This window comes from Mus musculus, chromosome 2, assembly GCF_000001635.26.
Source record: "Mus musculus strain C57BL/6J chromosome 2, GRCm38.p6 C57BL/6J".
In the NCBI taxonomy this organism is placed as follows: domain Eukaryota; kingdom Metazoa; phylum Chordata; class Mammalia; order Rodentia; family Muridae; genus Mus; species Mus musculus.
Genome location: NC_000068.7, coordinates 117,182,966 through 117,193,977, shown reverse-complemented (window position 1 = coordinate 117,193,977; position 11,012 = coordinate 117,182,966). Strand labels below are relative to the sequence as shown.

The 11,012-nt window shown below is 43.3% G+C and overlaps 1 non-coding gene across 1 annotated transcript; it reads right to left on the bottom strand.

Annotated features, from left to right (window-relative positions):
- Positions 1-8,751: 8,751 nt before the first annotated feature.
- Mir674 (microRNA 674) lies at positions 8,752-8,851 on the bottom strand. The gene has a single exon (NR_030440.1). It is a non-coding gene; the product is annotated as a microRNA 674 (primary transcript).
- Positions 8,852-11,012: the final 2,161 nt, after the last annotated feature.

Sequence of the window (11,012 nt, the reverse complement as noted above, 5' to 3'; positions counted from 1 at the left end):
AGGTTAGTTCATATTGTTGTTCCACCCATAGAGTTGCAGACCCCTTTAGCTCCTTGGGTACTTTCTCTAGCTCCTCCATTGGGGGCCCTGTGATCCATCCAATAGCTGACTGTGAGCATCCACTTCTGTTTGCTAGGCTCCAGCATAGCCTCACAAGAGACAGCTATATCAGGGTCCTTTCAGCAAAATCTTGCTAGTGTGTGCAATGGTGTCAGCGTTTGGATGCTGATTATGGGATGGATCCCCAGGTATGGCAGTCTCCAGATGGTCCATCCTTTCGTCTCAGCTCCAAACTTTGTCTCTGTAACTCCTTCCATGGGTGTTTTGTTCCCAATTCTAAGAAGGGTCCACACTTTGGTCTTTGTTCTTGAGTTTCATATGTTTTGCAAATTATATCTTATATCTTGGGAATTTTACGTTTCTGGGCTAATATCCACTTATCAGTGAGTACTTATCATGTGAGTTATTTTGTGATTGGGTTACCTCACTCAGGATGATGCCTTCCAGGTCCATCCATTTGCCTAGGAATTTCATAAATTTATTCTTTTTAATAGCTGAGTAGTACTCCATTGTGTAAATGTACCACATTTTCTGTATCCATTCCTCTGTTGAGGGGCATATAGAGGAGAAAGTGGGGAAAAGCCTCGAAGATATGGGCACAGGGGAAAAATTCCTGAATAGAACAGCAATGGCTTGTGCTGTAAGATCGAGAATTGACAAATGGGACCTCATAAAATTGCAAAGCTTCTGTAAGGCAAAAGACACCGTCAATAAGACAAAAAGGCCACCAACAGATTGGGAAAGGATCTTTACCTATCCTAAATCAGATAGGGGACTAATATCCAGTATATATAAAGAACTCAAGAAGGTGGACTCAAATCAAATAACCCCATTAAAAAATGGGGCCGGGCGTAGTAGCGCACGCCTTTAACCCCAGCACTTGGGAGGCAGAGGAAGGCGGATTTCTGAGTTTGAGGCCAGCCTGGTCTACAAAGTGAGTTCCAGGACAGCCAGGGTTATACAGAGAAACTCTGTCTCGAAAAAAAAAAAAAAAAAAAAGGAAAAACAAACAAAAAACAAAAAATGGGGCTCAGAGCTAAACAAAGAATTCTCACCTGAGGAATACTGAGTGGCTGAAAAGCACCTGAAAAAATGTTCAGCATCCTTAATCATCAGGGAAATGTAAATCAAAACAACCCTGAGATTCCACCTCACATCAGTCAGAGTGGCTAAGATAAAAAATTCAGGTGACAGCAGATGCTGGCAAGGATGTGGGGAAAGAGGAACATTCCTCCATTGTTGGTGGGATTGCAAGCTTGTACAACCACTCTGGAAATCAGTCTGGCGGCTCCTCGGAAAATTGGACATAGAACTACCGGAGGATCCTGCAATACCTCTCCTGGGCATATATCCAGAAGATGTTCCAACCGGTAAGAAGGACACATGTTCATAGCAGCCTTGTTTATAATAGCCAGAAGCTGGAAAGAACTCTTAGTCCTCCTTATTGCAATAGATGGCACCCAAAAAAGTAAGATCCAATTTCTTTATGATATTATTTTTTTCTGGGTCCTTGGGTTTTATACAGTTCATCTGTAATTTGTCAGCTGAATTTATCTTTGCCGGAACGTCTGTCTTTCACTAGCAGACTTCAGATGAAGACTTAGAACTCTCAGCTCTGCCTGCACCATGCCTGCTTGGATGCTGCCATGTTTCCACCTTGATAATGGACTGAACCTCTGAACCTGTAAGCCAGCCCCAATTAAATGTTGCCCTTTATAAGACTTGCCTTGGTCATGGTGCTTATTCACAGCAGAAAAACCCTAACTAAGACACCTATCATTGTAGGGACCAAAGAAAGAGGAAATACTAGGTCTTTTCTTTTTTCAAGTTGCCCCTGGGTTTACTGAAAATATTACAAAGCAGCAGAAAAGATTGAAATTCAACCCAACTGTAGGCAGAGTGACCTGCAGACTGGGAGAGACTGCCAGAGTTCGGAAGCTTCAGATTTCTTGCATGCCAGGATCTACCTCAGTGGTCTCCTGATTCAGGTCTGAGACCCTAGGAACAGAATTCTCTCTCCTCCTTCTGCAGCTTGGTAGAAATACCACCCACAGCACCTCCCTAAATCCACTTTATCAAACGTGTGTGGCATAGCCTGCTATCTTACTTAGGAGTTTCTTGCCAGGCGCAATGGTAGACTCCTCACATAGAGCTTGTTTGTGTAGCTGTTACCCAGGTAGGAGCAGCCAGCAGTGGCAGCTGTCTGCCATGGCGATCTCATGAGCAAAGGCCCTATGGTGGGAGGAAGCATGGGCTGAAAGAGTAGGCCAGTGGGACAAGGTATGGGGCTGAAGGCTAAGGAAGCCATGTCCTGGCAGCCTTAATAGGGAGTTGTGGTTTTGCACTATGCACAGTGAGAAGCCACTGCAGCAGATTTGAAGTTTTAGGGGACAGATGAAGGGAACAGACCAGGTACCCAGGGTGCAAGAGGAACAAATGAATGCAGAAGTCTGTCCTGAGCTGAAGTCTCATACTACAGGGCTGTGGGAGTGAGCCTTCTACCCTTATGCACTCTCTAGAAAGAATATTTGTTCAGCACGTGTTCTCCTTTTTTGAGCCAGCATGGGTATAAAATACTCATTTTTGTTAGGGAAACAGGGAGCTTTTGAAAATGGCATTTCACTCTTCTATATAGATAGGCAGGGCTTCATATTCAAAGTCTATTCACATCCAGCTTTTCATTCTGTCCTCAGCAAAATTCTCATTACTCCTAGGCACCCCTTATTTGAAGATTCTTGCATGCACAATCTTGATCCAATTGCTGTGTATATTTCTGGGCACATCCTCAAAAACCTGCAGCTGCTAAGCCCATTATGAAATCCTAGACTCTCTGAGGTTTGAGGGAACCTTGGCTCTCAGTTACTACCAAGCCACTTACTTTGCTGAGGCCCAAAGAGCTAGCTGGAGGAAGAGCCAGGGTTTCAGTCAAGTAAAACAAGCACAAATCCAATTGATACTCAGGCTCCCTGGTAATTACTATACTACTCTCATATTTTATTCTAGTGCTAGGGATTAAACACAGGGCCCTGTATGTTCTACAAAGTTCTCTTCCATTAAGTTTATCTCAAGCCTCTCAAAAAAACTATGTATTAGTGTGTGTGTGCGCACGCATGCATTCATGGATATGTGGGAATGTGCATGTGGAGGCCAGTGACCAACTTCAATCTTTGCATGGGTTCCAGGGATGCTACACTTGCATGTCAAGTGTTTTTATCCAGCAAGCCAATTGCCAGCCCTCATTTAAAAAAAAATTTAAGGGAGTTAAATGGCAATTATGTATAGTGTAAGTACACATATACACCTGTGTGTGGATGTATGTGACGAGCTCAGGGAAAGTGTGCAGGGTGTCCTCTATTGCTTTGAGACATAGCATCTTACTGAACCTGGAACTCAATGTTTGGCTGGGGGGTTGGCTCTGGGCTATTTCAGCCCAGCCCCCACAGTGTAGTTAGAGTTGCACATGGCTCTGCCTGGGATTTTATAGGGGTATTCAGGATTCACTAGGTCCTCATGCAAGTGCTCTCACTCACTGAACTATATATATATCCCCAGTGCCTAACATGACATTAAGTTAACCCCATTATGACAAGCCAACCTTGCTGACATGCAGATTATCTCAAATGACATGTGGTTCAAGGCAAAGTATAAGGACAATTGAAGATGGAAATGACCCAGTCCCCTCATCCTTCCTCTCCAAGTGGGACCAAAGCCACACCAAGCACTCTCCTCAGCAGCCCTCCCTTCATATACAATTCTGCGGGGACACACACACACACACACACACACACACACACACACAAAGGGGTTGAGTGAGCAGGTGAGGCAGAACAGGGCAGCTCTTCAGAGAGGGACTAGAATGTCACACATTGAGTTACGACCTGGAATTTGATGAGTATTAGAGGCCTGTTCAATAGAGAGGCGATGGAAGGCTGTGCTAGGTGAACAGAGCAGACTTCCTATGCCTAAAATCAGCCTCAACACTCCCGCGATTAGAAAGGGATGCAACACATCTGCTAGGACACTTGTTAAGCATGCACAAAACCTTGGATTTGGTTCCCAGCACCGTGTAAGATTGGGCTTGGTTGTGTATGCTTGTAACCCCAGAACTTAAGAAGCAGAATCATTTGTGTAAAGTTGTTCTGTTACATAGTGAGTGTGAAGGCAGCCTGGGATAAGTGGAAACCTATCTCAACAAAAAATAAAATAAAACCAAACAAAAATTGACTTGGGAATGTCTTAGTCAGTAGGGTGCCTGTATTGAAAGCACAAGGACCCGTGTTCATATCCCTAGGACCCACATAAAAACAGGGGTGGTATGGTGAGCAGATGAAGTTCTGAGAGCTTGGCCCTATCAGAGACCTCAGTGCCCCTAACCCATGGGAATGGTTAGGCCTTTCTAGGTCAGGTTCAGAATGGCCAAGCCTTCCCCTCATCCCAGTAGAGATGCCACCAACACTGTGTAGAAACTACCAACCACACTTTCCCTCATGAGGACCTCCTACTGAGACTAGCTAGCCTAGCTCCTCCTCCTCCCTACTGTGTATTAAATAAACTGGCTGGGTTTCCCTACTTTTGCTGTTGGATCACCATTAACAGGGCATGGCCCATCCAATCCCAGCTTTTCTGTACATGTCATTTCTTCACTCCATGTTTCCCCAGTATGCTCAGTGCCTAAGCTGTGCAGGTTAACAGCAGAGCTCTCCTGTAAAACCTGCACTGGGAGATAGGGCCATAGATTACCAAAGTTGGTTCTGGAAGCTCATTGACCAGGCAGGCTAGTAGAATCTCTGAGTTTCAGAGTCACTGAATGATCCTCTCTAAATAAATAGGCTAATGCAAATTCAATCAAAAGGACACATGAGATCTTGTCCCTTCCCCCTAAAATTATTTTTGGGTAGTGCGCGCTTGCGCACGCGCTTGCGCACACACACACCTTTAAAAACAAATCTTTGAAAGAACAGATAGTGCTTTGTGGGCTGCAGAGAGAGCTACCCAGCACTACTCCATGGTGGGTGCACAATTCAAAGCATCCAGTCAACACAAACGCACATTCTATAATGCCAACTTTACAATGAAATTTGAATTTTAAGTCATATTCATGTCATGAACTCAGTTTTCCAACCACATTAACGCATAAAAACCTCTCAGGCATAATGGGAGCACTTGAGTTAGTCTTGGCTCACAGTGTTGTAAGGAAAGATGGTGTGGTTGTCTGCTGGCAACTGGAAACATTGGTTATATTCATAAAAAATATGTGAACCACCACTACAGAGATGGTGCCACCTGCATTTGTAAGTTCCCCAAGTCAGTGTCATCCTCCAGTGTGTGCTGAATGAGGGGTGGGCGTGGGGGTGGGAGTCTCAGTCAGTAGAGCACTTGCCTTGTATGCACAGGGCTCCAGGCTTGACCTTCATTATCTCATGGCTTTGTTGATTGTCTTTAAGAGTGTGCTAGAATGTGCTTGCTCCATAGCAGCCGGCCTAACCTACCTCTCCTGTTCCAGATGAGTGAGACCCTGTCCCCTTCCCACCAAAATTATTTTTGGATGGTGCCTGAGGAATGATACTCAGGCTGACCTCTAGCTTCCACCTACAAGAACATATGCACTTTTCCACACATATGAACATGTACATGCATGCACATGTATGTGAACTACTTCTCCCTCCCTTCCCTCTCCCCTGCCCATCTCTTTCCTCTCCTTTCTCCTCTGGTACCCAATCTCCTTGTCTGTGCTCCCTTTATGATCTCTATACCTACCTTCATCCTCCTACCTGCAGTTTCCAGTTATTTGTATAAAGATGTGAACTCTGAAACTAACACACCCTTTCTGTTTCATTCATTCATTCATTCATTCATTCAAGAAAATCTACAAGAACTGTATTAGTGAAATCTTGTTATTTATATATGCACTGGCTTTATTATGTGCTAGAGTTTCTCACCATAAGCAATAGCCATGCCATGAAAATGAACCATGTGGATTAAGAGTTTGCAAACAGAACGGTTTGCACTGGAAAATAAAGTCAGTGTCTCTCGAGACAGGACTGAACAGATATCTAGAAAGCCCAGATATCTTGTATCTCCCATATCGTAAATAAAAAGAAACCAAAAGGACACGATTGCTCCTAGGTATGGTGGAGGTGGTTTATTATAGATATGAGAGAATAAACAGCCAGAAGTAGAGACAGAGACATCTGGAAGAGTCCAGAGTGGACATGTCTGACAGACTGAATTAGGCCATGTGAGGGAAGGTGGGAAAGAGGAAAGGAGAGGGAAGAGGAAGGGAGGGAAGGACGGAGGGGTACAGGAGGGGAGAGGAGAGGACCTGGAGCCAAGAGGCCAAAAGGTAAAAAAGGGCCATTATAGACCAGCTGGGATAAGGCAGTGAAGTTGTTTAGGGTAAGGGGAGGGTACATTAGCTTTGATCCTTAATAAGTAGGAACTGAGGGATGCTGGGAGGCCCTGGCAGCCAGCTTCTGCTTTGCTATGTTAATAGGCACCTCGGTTAGCCATTTGTTCCAGGTTGCGACCTAACACTTTGTATGCTTATTTTCCAGCTTACTAGAGTTTGATCTTAGGGTTCTCATCTTCTTTCCTTTGACTCTATTAAACTCCTCCTCCTAGGCTTTTGTTTTGGCTCTTCGGTTGCTCACTGTGACTTTCTCCTTTTAAAAATTAAATGTTAAAGGTCTAACATTTTCTTTAAGTACGCATTGGCTGTGTCTATGTTTTGGTATTTGGTGCCTGTTATTACTGTTATTCTGACTTAAATCTTAAGTTCTCTAAAATATTCCCTTCCTATTTATTATGTGCACGTGCATGTGTGTGTATAGGTGCATACACAATGGCAGAACCATGATAGTGAGAGGACAGCCCTACCATGTGGGTCCTGGGTATAGAACTCAGATCCTTAGGCTGGTGGCAATCTTAACTCCTAGTTCTTTAACCACTAAGCCATCTCCACAGCCCTAATCTTAAATTTTTATTAAGAGGTCTTATTGTATTTTGCTAACAATACATTAATTTGCACTATTTTTAATATTTCTTCTGTGTGTGCATATATATGTTCCTGTGTGGGTGCCCAAGTATCACAGAGTAGAGGTCAGAGGTAGACATTGTCTATGCCAAGCTATTGGACCATGAACTTTCAGGGATTCTCCTGCCTCAGCCTCCTATTTCCCTGTATGAGACCTGGAATTCCTGGGATGTGCTACCATGCCTGGCTTCACAGGGCAAGTGAGTAAGCCCTTGAATGTTTCTTAGATATGTAACTTCACGAAGATGAGAAGTACCTATAGCCAAGCCTTTTGAAATTTATTGCCCAATATAGTCATTTAAATAAATTTCCTACGTATATATGAAAATAAAGTTTCTCTTATATTTTTAAAGGTTTGTTTTCCTTGCATGTATGTATGTATATTCACAAGTGTCTGCAAAGAACAACAGAGGGTGTCAGATCTCCTAAAACTGGAGGTTCAGACCGATAGATGTAAGCTACCATGTGGCACTGGGAACTGAACCCAGGTCCTCTCCATGAGCAGCGATCACTCTCAACCACCTCTCCAGACCCTTTTTTTTTTGGTAATTTTGAGAAACTCTGGCTCAAGAATTCAAGGATACAGTTCCTCTTGGTGGTGCAGTCACGGCAACAGGAGCTGCGGCAGCTGATCATGCTTTCTCTGCATCAGGAAGTAGAGGGAGATGAGTCAGTGTTGGAGGTTAGCTAGCTTTCCCCCTTTACCTCAGAATGATTCTACCCAGTTTGTATGGGTCTTCCTTCCCACCTCAGTTAGTTCTGAGGCTCGTTTCCATGGAGATCCTAGATCCTTGAAATCTAGATGATAAAGCTGACAATCAAGATTAACCATCAGGCAGGGAACAAATTAAAACCCTAAGAAAAGAACCATTCACTAGAAGAAAGGGGCTTCAGACATTAGGGAGATAAGTCTAAGATAACACACAGGACAGCCCAGTAGACGGGTTGTTGGAGTGCCTGCCTCTCGTGCTCAGGACAGTGAGCTCATTCTCAGAAGCACCAACTTTTAATAACCTTCTCTTTCCAAAGGGAAATGATTTTAGTCAGTCGCAGATCAAGGTGCAGGAAGTAATGGATGGGTGCCCACATTTACACAGCACAATAGACTTGAGGTTGCACTATGACCAGGAAGCAAACAGAGGCCTCTTTGTTAGAATCTAAGGCATTGCAAAAACATGGTAGAGGCTCACCCTGTTTCTACTGTCATCTAAATATTCAAAGCATAACTCTTTTAGTGGCCTTAATACTGAAGTCAGGATTTAATTTTACTTATGCGTGCCTGTATGAAATTTATATGCATGTGTATACAGGTGGCCACAAGAGTCAGAAGATGGTGTTGTATCTTGTGGAACTGGAATTACAGTCAACTGGGTGCTGCCTGATGCAGGAGCTGGAGAACAAACCTAGACTCTTCTGTAGTGCTCTTGACCCCTGAGCCGTCTCTCCAGTCCTGCACCAATTTACTTTTGCAACCTTAATATTGCTTCAGTGTCATTGTGGATAAGGCAGAGGTCAAAGAATGGAAGCAAGGAGCACTTACATAAGTGGAGAAGAACCAAACCAAACCAAACAAAACAAACCAAACAAAAATCCCCAAACACCTGAGCCTGGAAAGCGATGGGAATGGTGCACACCAGAGGCTGTGCTGATGAGATGGGAGCTGAGCACACCCGAGCCTTGTTCTGAGATGGGAGCTGTGCATACCTGAGCCTTACACCACTCCCATCTCAGTGCAAGGCTCAGGGTGATGACTAGGCCAACTGGATGGGTAGAGTGGTGCAGCGGTCCATCGAGGCAGAGAAGAGCAAGGACAAAGGTCTGAGAGATGAGGGCAATCACTGAGAACTGGAGCATCCTTACCTTTCTGGAAGAGACACACCTGGGTAGTTGAGTTAAATTTAATGAAGGTTGTTATGATGCAACTCAGTAGCCTTGCACAAATATGTAAACTTCCTTGGACCTGTTAAATGGGACATGCTTATATAGAGGGAACCTTACATCCCTGTAATTTGAGTGAACCCAATGATGCCTCAGCATCTCCTTAAGTAACCGTTCTTAAAATCCCATCTTCTTGCAATAACACCACATCATTTAGAAGTATGTTGCTTTCATACTTGAATAAGATTTACTAACTAGCAGGAAACTCATGAATTGTTCTTTTACATTGTAAGGCAGAGTAAAATCACTGACTTTTCACAAAAGGCCTTCTTGGTATGATGTGACATTCCTTGAAAAAGCCACATCTGTTACAGATTCTACAAACTAACTAGAACTTTGTCATTATGAAGACTTATAATGTTGCAGACCAGGAATCAGAATTACCTTGGGCTACCAGAATTCCTTTAGTTAAGAATTTTATCATGCCTCCTCCATGTCTGAGACTCTTTTGCCAGTTGGAACCTTTGGAATGTACTAATTTAGCAGATAAGATCATGACTCTACCATGAAGCTTAAAAAAATAGTCATCACACAGCATCTGAGACCTTTAGCAATGGTGTCCTTCCACTATAACACATCTGCCTAAGGTCCCCTCAAGTGTATGTGGGGACTGCATTTATGACTGACTTGTTCTGTGACCATAAAAGTCTATGCAATAGCTTCTGCAGCAGAATGTGTCATTCGGGGGAACCTGAATCCATGTTCCTAGGCCATATTCACTCATACTTGGCTAAGAATAAATTGTTCATCTTCTTTTTGGTGCAACAGCTGTGTGTTTTGCATTGATGTAGCCTTTCTAAGAACAACAGGAGGTGAGGCTGTGTGTGTGTGCACCTGTGTATAAAAGTTAACATTAAAATTCCTTTTAATTAATTCTTCCACATATTAAGTTGAAGAAATATTTTCAAAGCAGGAAAAAGTAGGGAAGACAGTATGGAGGATACAAAGATCGGTGACACCACCTTAAAGAAACTTAAGGTGACAGTTCCCATCTGACAATAGTTAGGCAAATCTCCAATTGGTTCTGCCCTTCCTTCTGACTCATAGCCTCTTAGCTATTAAGCTATTTCCTTAGTACAGCCATTAACTTTGAGGAAAGAGGGACAGTAGTTTTGCCATGTTTAAGAAGTAGCCCCCACTATAAACTTCAATCTGGTTGCAAGGACAGGGCTTATGGGAGAGCTGACATAGGAATGGCTGGCCATTCTTTGAGGAACAATAGCGACTCACTTGAGATCACTGCTTTTCCTTGGCTCCAAGGGGCAGCAGTATCTGCCACTGCTTTGGTGAATAAGAATCCCTGTGGGAAAGCATCACCAGCGAAGAGCGCTTTACAGTGAGGGGCCAGGTAGAGCAGCCAGGCCTCAAGGGTCCTCCAGTGGTCTACTGCAATCCAATGCTGTCACTTTTAAGGGACTCTCCATGCCTCAGTAAGATGGTTGAGTAAGGGCCCAGAAATGAAGTAAAGAAGAATATAAAAGATGATTCTCTTATGAGGGTAAATAAAGCAAGCACTTGATTTCACATAACTGTTCCTACCCTGGGAAGTGTATGTGAAGCCGACATCACAAGCAGAACTGCACCAGGACTCTAGTCAGATGAAATGTGGTAGCAACCGGGGTGTTCCTTAGGAGCGCTTTTTAATCTCCCAAATCTAAACCTTTTTCTTAGGAAAGCACAGACCCATAAGTAAGGATTAAGTGATTAAAAAAAAAAACACACACACACACACACACACACAAACCCAACCCTCTATTTTGTTAGACTTAATATTACATTTAGATTTTTGAATCATCACTTATTTCAAGGATCTAAGATCTCAAAGCAGTCAATTTTAAAGAAACTCACTCCAACTATTATACATTCACTGATTTTTAATTATTTATGTGCATGTATCTGTATGAATATATGCCATGTGTATATGTGTCCTCCATAATCAGAGAGCATATTGGATCCCCTGGAACTGTAATTACACATCATT